A 14,888-nucleotide genomic window follows, 5' to 3' on the forward strand; every position below is an offset into this window, starting at 1 on the left:
TACAACTAAGATGAAGAGACATGAGCTATAAATAATTCAAATGTATAATTTTATTAGCCACTAAATGTATTACTAATTATGTATTGATTTTATTTGTAAAATAAAAAAATAAAAAAAGGTGTGAAAATACAAAAAATGAACAGAGAAAATATAATAATTGGTGATTACATAAAAATTATAAATGCATTTCAAAGCAAAAAGAACGACGACAGATTGTTACATACACAAAAAATGACATCATGAAAATAATAATATATTTTTCAATTACTTTTTATAATTTATAATAAAAGTGAAACTAATCATCATAAATTTTGTTCTTGTTAAAATTAAATAATTATATTTATTTTTTCCATAACAAAGAGAAATTAGAATAGTAAAGGATCAAATGATTAGCATTGACAATATAATACATTTAGCTAAATTATTTACATAAATTAAAATTTTAAAAACTCTAGCGAAAGTAACTAAGTTGCTAATAAGTTTCAAAGTGAAAAAATAATCTCTAATTATGCTTCATTTTTTTTCCTTGTACCATCTTCCTTTGCAAAGAGATCCGCCATCATGTTTTGATCCATATGTCAAACTCTTCATATATGCAACCAACTGAATAAAAAAAACCATATACGAATTAAAAATATTTATGTCAAAAGAAAGAACGAAATATAAATCATATTTAATATATTCATATATTATCTTTTCAATAGTAATAACAATAGTAAATAATATTTATTTCTTGAAATCAACAAATATTATAATCAAACTATATTATATATGGATAACTAAACATTAGAAATAGTAATTGCATACGGACAAAACATTGTTAAGAATTAAAGAGGTTTTTTCAATCATACTTAGTTGATAAATTATAATACAAACATAAAAATATATATTAAGAAAGAATGTTTAAGTACATAAAAATAAAAAGAAAGACTTAAGAATGAAATATATCTTACCTTCATATACTTTTTTTTTGTTACATGTTAGCTAATTCACATACAAGTATTATGAAGAAGAGAAATTATAACTTTGTATGTGAATCGTCATGAAAATAAATATAAATCTATATAGACAAAATAAAGGAAATGAAAAAATAAGGACTTAAGTATGATATATTTATTAACTTCATGTATTATTTTTTTTGCTACATGTTAATTTCCTTCACAAATCAAATACGAATTTATATAGACAAAAATAGAGAAGATAAAAAATAAAAATTTCAATGAAGTATTTCTTACCTTTATGTACTTTTTTTTTGTTACAAATCAAACTTATATGATGAAAAAAGAAAGAATAATTGTGATGTGAATCTTCATGAAACTAATATAAATTTATAGGCAAAATAAAGGAATTCCATAAGACATATAAACTTATAAATTTAAATTGGAGGTTATGAATATAAAAATTATGAGAGTCATGAATATTATTAAAAGTAAAAATTAAAGAGGGTCAAGTCATGGATAGTAACTCCGAGTGAATAGATTCAAAAATAAAAATAAAAATACTTAAAATGTAAAAAAAAAAAACTATGATTTCATGATTAGAAGTGAGATAAACAAATAGAAAAGAAATATAGAGAGTTTTTTATATTATAAATGTTCATACATTAATAAAGTATTTATTTGTATATTTGTATAAATGAAGTAATATATTTTTATAATAAAATAATTAATTTAAATTAGAAAAGTTAAAAATAAATAAATTATGTTTCTCTTTTAATTGTAAGTGAGATAAATAAATAAAAAATACGAAGAGTTTTTGTTATAAATGACCCACCATTAATAAAATATTTATTTGTAATAAATTTAAATAACTTTTTATGATATAAAATAATAATTATTTTTTTTAAAAAAAGATGGAAAAAGCTAAATGCAAATGGAGGCCATATAGAGGTGCCACATCACCTCCTCCATGGTCCTTCTTTATATATATATTTATATATATATTGATTGGTTTATATTTTTAATAATTTAGGCTATAAATTTGTTATTATATAGTACTTAGTTTAAATTTTTGTAATCTACGAAATTGTGTATTTATTTTTGTTTTTTACTTGGTACACACGAAAATTAAGTCAGTGCATTTTTATTTTTTTAATATTTTAAAAAAAATTATTTATGGGTTTTCAAAATTGCTACAGTTTGAATGTTATATATAAGAGGAATTTAAAGTAGCATGTTAAATAAAAAATATATGAAAAATTTCTCGTAAGCATATAAAAATTTAGTAGAGAATATTTTTTGCTTGGAAGATCACCTCAAAACAATTCTTTAGGGGTAAAGTGAGAATTATGAAAAACGATAATTAGTATTATCGACTGTCGTTATGATTTTTTTGTAACTTAGAACTCATTTGAGCAAAGTTCTAGATCTCAAAACAATTCTTTATGGGTAAATATGCATTTGTGTTGAATACTTATTAGTTCTCTCTGTAATGCTAAATTAGATAAATAATCTAATAACTAATTGATTTTCCTCTATGTATGTGTTTTTCACCTAACATGTCATAAAGTGCAAAATAACTTCATGTGCCCTCAACTATGATAAGATTTATCAAGGAATAAATTATGTGTCATTGTAATGACCGGGTTCCGTCATTATAGTAAAGTCAACGGGAAAAAATTGAGTCACAAATTTTTCATAGTAACTTGAGATTTTCCAACCTAGTCCTCATCAAGGTGTGAGAAAATCTAGTTACAATCAATTGATTTATTTATAATTTTGATTACATGAGGGGATAGAGCTCTTTAAGAAATTCGTATGACTTTACATAATTGAATTTGAGTGAGTAGAACTCCTAGAATTGATCTTGGCGTGGATGGTATTTTTGAGTGTCCTTGTTTAGATGTGTGTTGTGAAATGGGGGTCTTGGGATTTTCGAAATAGCTCACTGCCTCATGTAACCCGCTCTGGCGGGGATTTATGCTGCTCTGGTGGGGCTGCTAAAACGGGATGAAAGCCGTTGTGACTGGCCCGACGCAACTTAAGGTGGTTGATAAACCCCTAAACAAAATTATTGTGCACTTTTTTTTGACTTTTTGTGCTTAGGAACGAACCCCAAATGACTCCTACTCGCTTTTCACCATTCTTGAGGTTACAGGTAAGCGTTTCACTACCGAATAAAATTTTTGATGAGTAGAACATAATAGAATGGGTAAAAATTGATGGGGAAATGTTTACCTATCGATTCAATGGTAGAAACAACCCTTTTTTTGATACTTGGGGCTCATGAGTATGATCTAGGGTTCATAAAAATTGTCATAGTTTCAGGTAATTAGTGATTGTTTGTTAATTCACGTGCTATTATGTTTGTTTTTAGTCAAAGAATAAGCAATACGAATCCATAAAGCGAAGAGTTAAGATTCGTATCAAGCTTGTTTCAAGGTAGCTGATGGTTGTGATTCTATGATTGTGTGATGTATTCTTTTTATTTCTTCATTATGATGTATGTATGTATGCGAATGTTGCCGTTAGTGATTTACACTTGTTGTAAATGAGATAAATGAATTAATAAATGTCATGAATCACTTCTTGATTTTACGATTATTGAGAATATACTTGTGAATGTGATTGTGGTGTGTTGATGGGTTGGATTTCCACGTTCAGGCATAACTAAATAGTATAAATTGACACTTTCTGGCATAAAATAGGATTAGATTGTAACGTTCTGACATACAAAGGGGATAGTATTGTCACGTTCTGACATAACTATGGGATTGAGTACCACGTTCAGGTGCACTAACAGTTTGAGTTTGGGTTTGGGTTTCATGAGGACCAACTACTTGTGACAAATGTGTATTGTTGAAAGCATGTGATAGTCAATATTGTATATGTTCGATATGGTTTATGTATATATTATTGTAATAATTTTTTTATGTTATAGTTAGTTTGATGGCTGAGTGATCCTACTGGTACACGCTGGTTGTGTATTGATTCTGCATTTGCTCTTATTTTTGTTGAGTACAATATATCTTTCGCCGGCTATTGACAGACCTCGCTTAGAAGATCTGTGGTCATTGCTTCAAATTCAACAGTGAGCTAGCATCTTCTGGACTGCTTTGGATTCTTTTTGAGTCTTTGTCCACCTTCTAGACTTAGACTAGTTCTTTCGATGTTTTTATGATAGTTGGGGTTATAAACCTTCTTGTTTTAGACCTAGTTTATCGTTTAGATGTTTTGGTACATGAACTTTCAGGTTCTAGTTTGTTTACTTTCACATTCGTTTGGTTCGTTCTTTAGATATCTTGTTGAAGTTTATGGAAACTTCTTATTAAGTTTATTCAACGTGCTTCTGTAACTTAAATATCTTAGTTTTTGTTTAATTCCTTGTTTGGGTTGTAGTAGTGATTATCCCACCAAAGAGTTAGTGTAGGTGTCAATCACTATTGTTTGGGTTGTGACAAGGTTTGTATCACATCCTAGGTTCATTGATCTCTATGTACCAAAATGCGTCTAGTAGAGTCTCGCAGAATGGTAGCGGGAAGCCTTTACTTTTCTTTGAGAGGCTATAGGACTTCAGAAAATCTCTCTATTTTCTCTTGTCTCCTTCTATGCTATAACTTAATTCCAATTAGTATCTGTCTATTTAAATTGGTATCTAACCTCCTTCACTGTTATGTCCGTAGATGGTTAACATTAGATTCAACGGTGTTCATCCTGTCTCTCCCATCAATGCTTCAGATGAGGAACCTTCAGGGAGAAGTAGCAGTTGAGGCAGGGGTATAGGTCGTTGAAGAGAACTGCCTTCTAGGAATGAGGTATCGATTGAAAATGCTCCTAGGAATGAATTCCCTCCTGCATATAATGATGAGATAGAAGAGGATATTTAGGTTAGGGATGTTTAGGAAGTTGGCTACAGTGCTAGCGCAACAAATCAGTTCATTCTTAAAAGGTTTGGTTGGTCCTGGAATGCTTCCCTATGTTCAAGAAACTCAGGGTCCCGTCAATCCTTCTACTACTTGTAACAACCCGAGAGTATACACTAGAAATTATGGCATCCTCAAGTTGACACACGGCGTCGTTGACCTCTCGGAGGTCTATGACAAGCCTCTTAGAATTCATTCATTTCATAAACTTAAAAATGGCGGAAAATTTAATCTTTTTCATAGCACATCATATGATAGAATATTACCTCATATATATATATATATATATATATATATTCTGGACACTAAGTCTCTTTTGCCATCTTAGACTCAACAACATTAGAGTAGAATAGGGACACGACCCATAACAACATAAAATATAATCTAGACTATTACAGAATTTGAATAACATCTTTGACATAGGAAATCCTTGAATCTTAAGGATCCCTTTCTTGAACTTGGGAAACATCTATTCAAGCTCATCCCTCTTAGAAACATCCTCTAGCCATCACCACCAACACTTTGTGTAAAACGATGAAGAAGAATGGTATTAGTACAAAAATGCACTAAGTATGATAACCATGCAAAAACATATGTTAAAGAGGACATTTAGTTAGAAATCATGCATCATATCTTTATACTAAAACTCATGAACATTGATACAAGAAGCATAATATAGTTAACATGCTTCATATAGACATGAATGTTAATCATAAAAACAATTAAGGCCATTTCATCATATTTAAGTATCATTTATTAAGGTACACTTCACACATAAGAACCATCACCTAAGAAAACCTCCCAATCTCACTAGTTCAGTGTACTAGTAGCATCCAATACATTTACTCATACCAAGTAATCCTAAGAACTCACCTTAGGCTTATGCACATAACATTCAATAACATACCACACATGCATTTAACCTCTAGACATAAGACCAACACACTTCATCAATGGTCACATAAGAACTCTTTCATTCATTAGATCTTAGGCATAACTCATTAGTTCATATTATAGGTAAATAACCCTCAACCCTTCACAAGCTTGCTTGTGCAATGTACACATGGAGTCCCATACCCCCATATATACCAAGCAAACCCATTTAGAAGCCATAAGTGTAATTCACATACATAGTCATAATTTATGTCTTGACATAGCAAAGTTTCTTCAACATCATTAACACAAATCATACTTAACATAAGTCTTTATTTCATAAGAGGTTCCAATCCTATCCTTTCTTAAAGTCCACTAGTGCAATGTATGGGTAGGGTCCACAGTCCTACCTATACTAGGTAATTTTCTAAAGGAGTTATTATTAGAGTTCATATTCTTATCTTGATTCATTTCTTAACTTTCGAGAGACATATCCATAACCGACATAGACCATGTGAGCTACATGGAATCCGATGTCATACAACCCCACATCGAAAGAAGGTGTTCTACTTGCCAAGGTAGAACATACAACATAATTATATAGGTGGATCAACTAGCTACGTCCTACGATGGTACATAGTTAAGGGATAGTGAGATTGCTTCTAGAAGCCCGGCCTATTGCATTAGTGGGAAGGCTTCAATCTCATGAGTAATTCACTCTGAATGACCCAACCTATTGCATTAGCGGAGGGGTCTTTTTCTCATCCTACATATCCATTACGAGTTAAGATTAAACTCCATTTTAATATCTTAAAGCCTTTATTTATCATTAGTTCATAAAGTAGGCTTTAGGGACTTTCTCCCTCATAAATCGTATAGCTCAAAGATTTCTAATATGAAAATATACTTTCATCAAAAAACCTATATTTTGTGATAATGTACTTTCACATGATCCTACCATTCATACATTCATGTGTGTGTTCATTCATATGTGATAAATAGTTTCACATAACACCTTAAATGACACACGCTCATAATTCATTAATCATATACCTTACATGTATTGTAACAAATAATTGTGCATATGATAACTATACTTTCAATTGACACCATAAATCTACCCCTACTCTCAATATACATGAGTGTGTGTGTGTGTACATATTGGTCATCATGATCAAATAATGGATATAACATAGTATTGATGAAGCCACCCTATAAATTTTACGACGCATGTACAACATTCTTCAAGTATCAAGTCATACACATCTAGAGTATCAAGGACTATAGACTACACATACTCCCATTACGTTATAGGACACAAGAACATGTTCAACATTAGAATAGAAGACTCATATCATACTTTGATCACATATTCATATAGGTATTTCATAGGTAGGGGTCATGCTACAAGAGTATTTCATCATCATTAGGCATATAGACCACACCTAACCCTAACATGATCATCACATATATACAAAATCATCCACACACCCAAACCTTGCAACTAGTGTGGAAGACTATACATATAACTTCACATAACATCAATTCACTTATACATGATATTATAATCAAGGCTACATCCTTCTACTTCCCAAATATGGAAATCATTATATCAATTCATCTTACACATAATGCCTTCAATTACATCATCATAACACACAAACATGTACAAGAATGTAAACACCACCACCACAAGTGGACCATTCCAATCATCACAATTCAATATACATTCTAAGATAATAGAGGAAATAGGTCAACTTACCAAATCTCCAAGCTAATTATCATCATGATAAATTCACAACAATTTATAATCAGTTGACTTAAAGGAATATAGAATTAAGAAATTAATCATAATGTAAACATAATCTAATCATCATCTTATCAAGATCACAAGACCCATAACATATCATATTTTGTAAGGATAAAGAGATCATGGTTTGTACATGGAATTTTATTGTAAATCATGTTCAAACCATATATTTATTGTAAAATCACCATTATAATGCTTTTGAAATCACTTCAACAATGAACCCATGGCTAGGTTGAAAGATGAGATTTTTGACTTAGAATCATGTTGGAAAAAGCTTTTGAAGGACTCCTCAGATGAATGGTTATCTAAGGATGAAGAATTATCATACTTTATACATTAGAAAGACCACAAAAATATGAGAAGAAAGATCAAAGAATCCACCTCCATAGCTTGTTCTTGAGCTTGGTCTTCAATGGGGGGTTTGGGAGAATTTGGAAGAGAATAAGTTATGGGGTTTTGATTTTCTTATTGGGTGTTGGGGTTTGGACTTGGGAAAGGGGTTAAATAGGAAATAAAAAAAGTTTATAACCGACTCCAAAAGTTACCAAAATATTCCCATACTTGTTGGACTTTTAGACATGTCAAACTTTAATTAAGACGATGAACCAAATCTGGGAAGTGGCTACGCGTCGCGTGGGAAGACCTTTATCTTGCCTTACATAATTTTCGAGTCCGTGACCTTGTGTCAGGAGTGCGAAGAATAGGCAGACTAATCGACAGGTGCGCGACATGAGATGTCCTTCACTTCTTTGTTCAACACACTACCATTTTGCAGCTTCCTTGTCCAACGTTTGGGTCCTTATTGGGGCCCTTAGGGTGGTCCTCGAGGATTCGTACCAAGACTTGTTGACCCTTAACATGTGTATTAAGATTCTAGGGTCAACTTCACTATTTTTCAACTCCAAACAATACATAAAAACAAGGCAACCATACAAGACCACATTAGTACGTCTAAAGACTAACTTTCGAACGTCTTGGACGTTTGACCTCCAAACCTCTTCAAATCAACTAAACATGTGGTAAAGCAATTTATTTACATGTTAGTAACCTTATTAGACACATATGAGTCTCTACACACCTTAGTTCATTTTGAGGGTCTTGAAACTACTAGCATTGCTTCTAAGGTTATTTGAACGGGAGGCAATGATTCCTTCTTCCCTCCCTTATTGGGTTATGTTATGATGGTAATGAGCATGAGATGTTGGCTAAAGTTGTTAATCTCAAGACTCTTCTTTTTCTTTGTTCTGAGAGTGAGGATGCTTATGAATTCATTCTTGATTGCTATGAAAGACTTCATAAATTGGGCATTGTTCATTAGCATGGGGTTGATTTTGCGTCCTTCTAACTTCATGGTGAGGCCAAGTAGTGGGGGAGAGCTTACATGGAAAGAAAATCTTAAACTTTACCTCCACTTTCTTCGACCCAATTTCATGCACTATTCTTGGAGAAATATGTGCCTAGAACTTTGAGGGATTGTAAGAAGGATGAATTTATGGCTTCGGAGCAAGGTGGTATCTCTGTGGCTGCTTATGAGGCCAAGTTCCATGCTTTATCTAGATATGTCATGCAGTTAGTTACTGCAGAGGAGGAGAGGATCCACTTATTTTTAGGGTATTAAATTTTGAGTTGCAAGTATTATGTATTCATATGACTTCTGCATAAAGGAGTTTTACTAAGGTGAAAGATTATGTAAAGAAAGTGGAAGGGGTGAGGCGAGACGGTCAGACTAAGGCATTGGCAAAAGGGCCACTAATTTAGGAAACTTTCAAGGTTCCTATGCTCACCTCTTCAGGTAACTACTCGGGAACTCCATCTCATAATTTTCAGGACAACCAGGAAGTCATGCCTTTAGCAGGAAGAAGACTATATTTTGATCGTACTTGCTACAATTATGGATAACCTAGGAATATAAGGAGGGATTTACCCAATCCACATGTGTTTGATTCCACGAATTAGTCATTTCGAGTAGTGGTACCCGTGGGGGATGGTTATAATGGTAGAGGACATCCACAATGTGGGAGATGAGGAAATCAATGAGGTCATAGATGTGGAGGATATGGTAACAGAGGTAGGGGTAAAATGAAACTAGGTAAGGAAATAGCTTTTCATGATGAGAGGGCTCAATGTTATGCTTTTCCAAGCAATAACGAGGCAAACATGCTTGATGTGGTGATCACAGGTAATATTCTTGTCCGTGACCGAATGAATAATGTGTTGTTTGATCCATGTTCTACTTATTATTATGTATCTGTGAGATTGTCCTCATAATTTGATATGATTTGGTATATCCTTGTTGCACCTATTCATGTTTATACCCAGTTGGAGAGTCCATCATTGTTAGTCATGTCTATCGTGCTTATATTATCTTGTCTATGGGCTTTCAGACTTGGGATGATTTTGTGATTTTGAATACGACTTACATTGATATAATCTTAGGCATGACTTGGTTGTCACCTTATTTTGCTTTGTTAAAATGTAATGCTATGTATGTAACTCTAGAAATTTATGGAAGGGAAAAGGTAGAGTGTGAAGGGGTTTACAAGCCTAAGAAAGCTAATATCATATCCTCCCTCTAGGCTAGTAAATTAATAGAGCAGGGTTGTTCTGCTTATTTGGCTCATATTTGTGATATTGATATTGAGGCTCCATCCAGTGGGTCTATTCCCGCGGTGTTTAAATTTAGCAAAGTATTTCCTAATGAGTCGCCAGCCAGGTATGCCTCCAGATAGAGATATCAATTCCTGTATTGATTTACAGCCTGAAACTCATCCCCTTTCCAGCCCTCCATATCACATTATCCTTACAGAATTAAGAGAGCTTAAAGCTCAAATCCAAGATCTTTTTGATAAGGGATTTATTTTCCCTATTGCTTCCCCATAGGGTGCTCAAGTTTTGTTTGTTAAAAAGAAGGATGGTAGCATGAGAATGTTTATAGATTACCAACAATTACATAGGCTCACTATTCGAAAAAAGTATCATTTGCCTCGAATATATGGTATTTTTGACCGATTGCAAGGTTCATCAATTTTCTCCAAGATTAATCTAAGGTCTGGCTACCATCAATTTGAAATTTGGCCCGAAGATGTGCCCAAGACGGCGTTTAGAACTTGCTATGGGCACTATGAGTTTTTTGTTTTACCACTGCACCTGCAACTTTCATGACTTTAATGAATGAGGTGTTCAAGCCATTTCTTGGATAAATAGACCATCGTTTCATCTGCAATTGTCAATGAAAGTTGTGAGATACTTTTTTCCACAATGAGGTGGTGTTGACATCATATCACAAATGTCAGTGTAAATGTACTTTAATGGATTAGAATTCGTTTCAATAGATTTATAAGAATGCTCAACATACTTAATTTTCACACACACTTCACATTTTTATTTATTGTACTCAAAGCTAGACGAAACTTATAAGTTGATAAGTTTTCCTAACAAAGTTATTAATTGACATGCTCCAAACATTCATGTTACAAACAGTTTGAGTCAAGCAAGTGAGAAGAAATCAAAATATTTTGTTTGAAAATCTCTCAATGGGGTAGCTTGTCACGACCCAAGAGTACCTCCTAGATGTAACAAGGCACATAAAACCCTAAAGGCACCATGTAATCTACATAAAACATAAGTGAAGAACAATAGAGGGTAAAACACATTTCGAATATTAGAAAGTTTCATAAAAGCAAAGCGGTAGTCTAGACTTGTATCATTATCAATATATTATAATGGAAGTATCAAAGTAGGGTCACAACCCTTTTTCAACATAGTTTCAAAATGAAAGCCCAAAGAAAGAGACTTAGAAAAGAACATCTCTATCCTTAAACCATAAAGGCTCACCAAAGCGTGGATAGTAGTCAATCAAAGCTTTGACCAAGAAGGAAACACAACTCAAGGACCGGGCCCTACACTTATGGATATTTTTTTTAAAAATAATATGGGTTAGTATTGAAATTTATTAACTATGATAGCCATGCACAAAAATGGTGAAACCATGCTAAAAGGACATCTTCGTTGAATCCATGCAATTTTGTAAGATAAAACCTTGTTTTGAAGATAATAAACAACACAAGGCATAAATAGCATAAACTCATAATTCATTATATCATAAGAGAGACTCACCAAAAGTACCATTAAAGTCCATTTGTGCAATGCCAAAATAGGATCCCGTACTCACACCCATGCTAAGCAAAGCTCCTTAGGCAATTTAGTTTATCACTTATGTTCTACTTCATATTATGCCATAGTGTGAGTTAGCGTTAACTGCCATAGACCTTGTGAGCTAAACATGGAACCCAACGTCTATCCCACACTTAAAAAGTGTGTCCTACTTGCCTAATGTAGAACCATAATAATAACCTATGTGGATAATTTATGTAAGACCTATGAGGGCTCATAGTTATGGGATAAGGAGATTTCTACTAGAAACCTTCCCTCTACTAGAAGAGAAGTTCCTATCTCATGAAACCTCTTTTAGAAACCTGCCCTCTACTAATGGAGAAGATTCCATCACATTGGCCATATCCACTAAGTTCTAGGCATTTAGTTCCAATTTATTTCATATTAAGTCTTGAATCAAGTTGATAAATATGAAAGAATGACTTGACACTCAATCCAACATAATTCATATTATATCTCCTAGATTTAGTAGGTGAGAATATCCTTTCATCCTTAGAATCAACAAATTTTCAATTAACCGTTTCACATCATGTCATATTAATACATAGGTGTGCATTTGGGGATATCATCCAACAACACAACAACTAGATAATAGTCATAATAATTTTACTGCCAAATCAATCTAGAAACATGTATAAATATCTCATTATCATGCACAATTGTCCTTCAAGGATCATAGATCATAATCCACTGACATATCTAGAATCAGTACATTAGATATGGATGAAAACATAATTCAACTAACTTTATCATGATAAGCATGATTTCATAACATTTATCTATAACTAACAATTCACATCACATGATTAGAGTTTGAGTAATTTGGGGAATTTATGAGTTTTTGGGGGGATTCAACATAAAAATAGTATGAATTCATCAATTTATCCAAAATATATCATAAATCAATCAATAAAAAGTTTTTAAAAGGAATCCATGCTATTGGAGTAAACCCTAGCTTTTGGATTTCTAGGTTTTTAAAATTGGAGACTTTGAAGGGACTGTATGAAGGAATTCTCTCCATAGATGAAAATACAACATACCTTAGCTTTATTTTCTAAAGATATTCAGTGAAAAAGCCTTCTTTTTCAAACCCTAGCTTGATTTTCTTCTCTTCTTCTTTGGAGTTCTAGAGAAAAGATTTTGGGAGAGGTTTTATTTTGCTTTAGGAATTAGAAATTATGAGGAAGATTAGTTAGTTTAGGTGTTTAAAAACCTTATATATGTTTTCTAATTTTACGTAAAATGACGTTACTTAATGCTAATTGAAAATAGAAAAAACCCATAATGCCCCTAAGCCTAATTGCCAAAAGGCAATTTCAAGCATAATCTCAGACCCATAACCCACGGACCGTGGGTGGGACCATGGAACATGCTGGTTGGGCGTGGTTTGTTTCTCGGGATTTAAAAAAACAGGGGAAGCAAGTCCTTGACCCAAGACCCCTTCCGACGGGGTGCGGGTCCATCCAATGCTCGTGGATGCCCTTAATGGGAAGCTGCCTTTGGATAGCTTTTTGGGGCAGTCCTAGGGTCCTCTTTAAGGACCCTTGGTTGGTCCATGGGGGTTCTTACCTTGAAATTTAAAACCCTTAAACTTTTGTTCTATGTATGAGAAGCAAGTGTTACGACTCTAACATTCACGACGAGCTCTAGTTAGTCTACAAGTTTTACGTTAGGCTTTAACTTAGTCTACTAGTTTATATGGGGTTTTACAATATCTCCCCTTGGAGAAATTATTCCTCGAATGACGGTCTGGACACCTACGAAATAAAAGACTCAGTACTAGAAGCCCATCAATTATGAAATGTCAAAATAACGCCAAAATTCAAAATGCACTATTCAAAGGAGGAAACTTCCACTTCATCTGAAACATAAAAAATGCAACACCAGGAAGTAGGAACAACTTCTACAACACATTATGCACAAAATACATCATTTTACATAATAACAGATTGAACTACCTTCTCCAAATAAAAGAATTCTCAACACTACATCATGGAGCTAATATGCAATTACTCTCAAAAGCATACTAAAATATGCCAAACAATTCATCTCATTAAGTCAAATATGCAACTCAGACTAAATGCACAACGACATTAGCAACACATAAATCATGAAATTATTTACTAAGCATGGATTTCTCAAGAACATGAATAAAATGTGGAAGTCATAAAAAACGCATAGAGCAAACATGACGCCAAAAACACTAAAACTCAAGAGGAAGTAATTACCATATTCTTACATAGGAGTACAAGGTAAGATATGAGGATAGAGGTACTCAATATCGGCCTCGGCTTTTCGAGCAGCACCCTTAACTAGATGATTTATCAACAAAATCTTTATCAAAGCTATTTACTTGTTTCTCAATCTTTGACTTACAGATCTAAGATTTCTACCGAACATACTCATAAGAAATACTCTCATCAACAACCAACCCTTCTAAGGGTATAACGGATACCAAATCTCCAATACACTTCTTAAGCATGGAAACATGAAATACCTTAAACTGGAGCCAACTCATTTAGCAATTCTAACTCATAGGCAACTTTCCCAACATGCTTCATCATTTTATATAGTCTTACAAACTGCCGACTATGTTTCTCTTTATTGCCAAACCTCATCACACCTTTCATAAGTGATATTTTGATAGGCCTAATCATTAAACTCAAACTCTACCTATAATCATATGACTTGTGTCTACTTTGAGCCATTCTCAAACTTTATTTAATGAGCCAAAGTTTCTTGATGGCATCATACACTAGCTCGGGACCTATCAAAGAACCAACCTCAAACCAACCAAATAGATACCTATATATCCTATAATAAAAGCCTTTAAAACGATCCATAACAATACTTGAGTTGTAGCTATTGTTTTTGGCATGATATACAATGGAAAGTGGTTATACCAATTACCCTTGAAGCCTATAGCACATGCCCTCAACAAATCCTCTAAGGTTTGGATTTTACGTTCCCCTTGTCCATCGATTTTGGGATGAAAAACCGTGCTAATATTAACTTAGTACCAATCCCTATTTGAATTGACTTCCAAAAGTGAAAAGTAAGTTGAGTACCTCAATTTGAAATAATAGTTAATCAAACCCATGCAACTTTCCTTTCTCCTTGATTAACAACTTCGCATAGTCTTCCACCAAAAGTGAAACCTTGATGGGAATG

Source organism: Solanum lycopersicum, chromosome 7 (genome assembly GCF_036512215.1).
Source record: "Solanum lycopersicum chromosome 7, SLM_r2.1".
Classification (NCBI taxonomy): domain Eukaryota; kingdom Viridiplantae; phylum Streptophyta; class Magnoliopsida; order Solanales; family Solanaceae; genus Solanum; species Solanum lycopersicum.